Raw genomic sequence first — 6000 nt, 5'->3', positions numbered from 1 at the left:
TCAAACCGGAACAAAAATTGACATATCTACTCAGAAATGGACCTTATTACATAACTCCCCAAAAAGGAGTGTAATGTATTTAGAGTGCATGTATGTATGTTTGTTCCACTGTAGCAGCTCAATGTTCGAACTGATTTTGATGTACGACCTTGATGTTGTAATCCTTACATTACCAGGAGTATCATAGGCTATATATATATGTTTAAATAAATTTAAAAAAATTGTAAAAAATTTACTATATACAAAATTGTTACCAGCACACTCTTTAATTATCCTATATTAAAAATGAATGTTTTTTTTTGGCAGTCGTGTTTTTTAATTTTTAATATTTATCTCCAGTTTGTCTGATTGTTTTAAATAAACAAATTAAATATATTAGACAGATATTACATATATAATAAATATTAAAAATTATAAAACACAACTTCCAGAAAAAACATTGCTTTTTAATGCAGGATAATTAAAGAGCATGTGGGGGATAATTTTGAATATAGTATTTGTACGAGTATATAATATAATTTTTTTTTCAAATTATTTAAATTTATTTAAACATATATATATATATATACAAATTTATATAGCCTATGACACTCTTGGTAACATAAAGATTCCAACACGGCATCATCATACATCTAAATCACTTCAGCCACTATGGTGACACAAACATACATGCATATATACACTCCCTAAGTACATTACACTCTTTTTGAGCAGTCATGTAATTATTTTTTTTAATAATTTGCCGCTACAATCTTTGCTAATAGACTACAATCTTGACTTTTCACTTGCTCTTGGGCTGTTTCCTCCTTTCATGAATTTTAATGAATTATTAGGCAAACCTAAGAGCTTTTTTGATTCAGACATGCTTTTTCATATATTTGAATGAGAAATCTCAGAGAACAGATAGGTGATCAAGTCAATACACTGTTTAGTCAGTCTTTGAAATAAATTAGAAAAATTTAATTCTTGTTTGTTGATGTTTATCCTCTACCCAGTAATTAATTAATGAAGTTGCAAACAAGAATTTTTTAAGAGCTTTTCCAAGTACGTTCTGATGTGGAAAAAGAACCAAGTATGGTAGTTTTCTTAATCATAAATTTAACAAGTATAATACACACCAAGATAAGATAAATTTTCTGTTAAAAAATATTTAATTCAATACCTGCTTCAAAACTACAATTCCAAAACAATACTAACATAAAAACTCAAACAAGTTCCAGTCCTTTGTGGAATAAATAAGGAATATTTAGATCCCAATTTGTGTTAATTGTGCATAACAAAGACAAGTACTTTCAAGTAAGTTTAAAATTAGATATTTTTCATTCATGTACATGAATTTTATTCTTCCTCTTTCATTTCACATAATACCAAATATTTCTTTTTTATTCAGCTTAAGTTATTTTAAAAATATTCGTTTTTTAAAACACTTAAATTTTTCACTAATACCACATTTTTACTTGTCTGTCTGAAAGTAGAAATTGTAGGACATATCTGCATGGATTCTTAGTATACATTTTTGTACACTAACAGAATCTATCACCTGGTTTAACTGTGCCAGATATAAGTTAAATTTTTTGTGTGAAAATTTTCTTACACAATAGAAATTGAATACACCACAGTTAGGTAGCAAACAGTAGTGATCATTACATTAGTATATTAAAATTTACTTATATTAAAGTAATATTGAAGTAATAGAATAACAGATTTGACTATATCTTTAATTATCAATAAGTATAAATTAACAGGTGATAGATTAGCAATGATGAAGTAAGAAAGAAAATACTCCTAAATTTTGCAACAAAAATTTATTGAGATTTCTATGTCACAAATTACTTTTGTAACAACAATGTTCCTACTGATCTTGTATGTTCTTTTATTCAAGAAAAAAACATTTTTTATATTATTCCATAAATTGGAGTAAAAATCTCCGATTGGTTGTTAATAGTTAGTACATTACTAATTTTTCTGTCATAAATTGTTCTTAAAATGAAATTATCATGCCACTTGAAGCAATTCAGGGTTCTGAATTGTACATGCTCTCTAAGTCAACACTTTCTATGGTAGAATTCAATTTTATTTTTATTTTAGGATAAACTGCCTTTAAACTGAACCCCCTCACCATCTGTAAAATGCAAATTTTAAGTTGGTCTTGTTCATTGTCATGCCATCAGTCAACCAAGAAGGTCTTCATTCCAAATCAATTAGAAAAAAGTATTAATTGTATTTGAAACATTCTTGCAGCACTGAAACCCGCTAAGGTTTAAAAAGTATAAGATTATCATTCACCCTGCAATCTTTTTTCAACATGTCAATGACATCTCTAGATGATCACAAAGTTGGAGCCATGAATTTACTTACATATTAGCAGCTTTGTAAAAATCTGTGATTGCACTAAAGTTAATTATAAGTCAATGCTTCTCCTTCTCCTGTCACATTTTTTTACTCTGGCAGATCAGGTTTGCTGCTAACTTTCGTATTGGAGAATTCTATTATTATTATTTCACTATTAAAACTTATAATTTGATTTATTGAAATAACATTACCTGGTGGTTTAAAGGAGTGTCACAGTATGTCTGTATTACATTATTTATACAGTATTTATTATTTTTTGCCAGCAACAATACAAACTGTTACACTAATCTGTATCACAGCTTACAACAAGAAAATCAAATTACTATGATACAAATGTTGGTCCTACTAAAAAAATATTGAAAGTAGTACTGACCACCAAGAACTTTGGCCTTTATATCAACAAAACTTATTTTTTTTATAAATTCTCACTAAATGTGAGATGATAATAATATGCGATTGGAACAACATAAAAGCAAAATAATTAAACAATGCTGACAAAATAATTCTGATAATTTAATTATCAGTATTTTAAGTGGTCCGCCTGTAATGTTTTCAAACCATTGTTTGTCACAACCCAACAATAGACAAACTTAAAAATTGTTTATATATGTGTTATAAATGATTATTAAGTAATAAGATTTATGTGATAGTACAAAACCAGCCTCAAATCAGGTTTCCCATCTTACTTGTTTTCAGAGAAATTGTCATGATATGAGAACAATATTACATAACTAGCTTTTAAAAAAAGAATATATATATATATAAATATATTTATATTTTTTTTTAATATACATAAATTATGTATAAAAATTATACATAAAAATTATGCATAATAAATTATTATGTATGTGGTATTATTTACACATAAGTTTCTTACTTTAAAATAATACATATAAGTGAACTTATTTACTTGACAAATGCTCAGTTATTAATTAATAAAATAAATACCAGTTGAAATATTTATCTTTTTTTCTATTCTAAATATTTATCATTTATTCTTCTTTTTCTGACTAAAAAATTTAATTGTTGAGCAATGTAACCTGGTAATTCTGGAAGTTATCTAGATCGAGGGAATGAAGCTGCATGAGCTTGTTAACTGGGTTTAGTTGAATTGAGTTTAATTCAATTTATTTTAATTTAATGTTATTTTAATAATATATATATATATATTAAGCATAATTAAATATATTTAATTACTTCAACTTTTTTTTATTCTAATGGTTACTTTACAAATATGATAGGAATAGAAAAATGTAAAGTAAATACCAACCTATGTTTGTTCAGTACAGTATTACTGTCACGTAGTTTATTTGTTTGTAATTAAATGTTAAAGATCTTCTAGTAGATATCATTTCTGCTAATGTTTGAACTGTTGAATCTCCTTCAAATCCCAGTGCATGCATAAAGGGGTTTTGGTAGGACATTCTACATTAATTAATTTAATCTTGTTTAAATATTGTTGGGAGGCAAAATTTATTAATCTGTCTCCATTCACAGATACTCATATCCAACAATTTTATATTATAAAATTTATTGTGTAAGATTTTTATTAAGTATTTATCTTTTGTATTTCAACATTTATTCAAGACCAGGACATTGGATCATACCTTAAAGGTACACTTGTGACTAAACTAATTACAAACAAAACAAAAAATAACTTTTTTTATACACAATAATAGATTTATAATATTTTGAAAAAAAATTAATAGAAATAGTGAGGGTTAATGAATTCACTAAACTAAAAACCATTATTTAAACTTCCTTTTGCTTGGTAGGTGTTGACATTTTTAAAAATGCTGCAAAAACATGACTTTTTCTCTTTCCCCACCAATTATAATTAAATTAAGTATAGGGTATAAAAATTATTTAATTTTTTTCACAGAAATAATAGCAGATTCTATAAATTTTATTTTTTCTGATTTTTATTTATTTGTTAAAAAAAGATTTAATAAGTGTCAATTTTATGGTACATACTTTACCAGTGTATAAATAACTGGTATAGTTCTTTTCACTACTTTTTTCTTCTTTGTTAAACCTCTGCTTTCTTGATGATCTCTTTTCAAGTATCACCTACTCCATTATTTTCATAATTACCATTTTAATTTGACTGAACAATATCAATCTTATTTTTATTAAGCTCTCCATTATCATATTTTTAATGCTGCACAGCCTTATATTACTAATTATACTTTTAGAATTTTAACTATGGCCTATAGAAATTTGCTGGACCTTATTGTGTTCTCTTCCTGTGGGCACCATGCTTCAATACCTTAAGTTAAGATCAATACAAAGTAACTCTACATAATGGCTCTAAAATCTTATTGCTAACTTGCCATGCCTCAATAATCATCAACACTAGGGTAAACTGGGCCTTTTTTTTATGTTATCTTATTAAATTCTACCACCTGCATGGCCCAATTTTCTTGGTAAGATGCAAAATACAGTCATTAGTCAAATAATTTTACTTTTGTTTCAAATAATGCATACCTAATAAATCTTTTCCAGTATGATTTTTAAGCCTATTTAGACATAATACTGTTTTTTTATTCTGCCTTACCCTTGAAATATCTTGCTGTAAGCAAAAGGGTGTCTGGTCTCTAATCATGATGGGACAAGGACACTCAACAGTTTAGTAAACTGTGAATAATGGCTAATATCTAAGTGATCAATAGTAGGCAGGCAAGCACCCTGATACTTTTGAGTAGGGCTGAGGTAGTACAGCTAGATCACCGAGCTAAGCAGTACTTTGTAGTAGATATAATTATTCTGTTGATTAGGCTTAGATTTCCATGTAATTGATGTTAGGACTTATGTTATATTTATCATGCCTTTGTATATTCCCATCTTAAGTGTAATTTCATTTCTTTGGTACCTCAGCAGTTCTATGGTCAGGGGGTAAGGCATGTACTGTACCCAAGTTATAAGGATAACAATAGATAAAGATCAGGATTTCTTATCTCATTACAGAGTTAATATTATGTTGATGAACTGAACTGTACAAGAGTTAATAGTATTATATGTAGAGAAATTACACTGATATTTTAGGATGATCAGAGATATGTGGAAGGTTAGTCACTAATATCTTGTTTACAAGAGGATTTAAAAAATTTTGGTAAGAAATGTAAAAATGATATTGTTTTAATTACTATAAACAACTAAGCAAATGTTTTAGAAATAAAGGTTGACAGAATTATTAAACTAATAAGAAAATTTAGGAAGCGAGTGATTTTATTCAAATAAATGTCAGTCAGTAGACCAGGAAGAAAATATTGAGGGCTTTATCCTGTTGATAGAAATATTTTAAAAGATATGTCTGCATGGTTTTGGCTAACTTAAATGTTCTAATAAAAAATCCTGAATTAAATAAGATATCTTATGCCCATCAAACTGGTCCTCCACTAATGAAATCATAACTGGCCGGGCAGTTGGGGTAGTGGTAAGCATTGTGATTTCTTAGTTTGAGGTGTGTTTGATCTTGCCATTTTTTCATATATCATTTCCCATACCTATATATATTTCACTTCAAATACATGCAAAAGATATATTCAAGGCCATGATAATAAAAAGGTAGAGAAAACAAAAATTTGGGGTGAAGGCATTCAAATACTTAAGAATTATCAGAAATTCAAAGGATATAGAAGGAATTTT

The sequence above is a fragment of the Lycorma delicatula genome, chromosome 5 (assembly GCF_047948215.1).
Source record: "Lycorma delicatula isolate Av1 chromosome 5, ASM4794821v1, whole genome shotgun sequence".
Taxonomy (NCBI): domain Eukaryota; kingdom Metazoa; phylum Arthropoda; class Insecta; order Hemiptera; family Fulgoridae; genus Lycorma; species Lycorma delicatula.
This window is presented reverse-complemented; position numbering follows the sequence as displayed.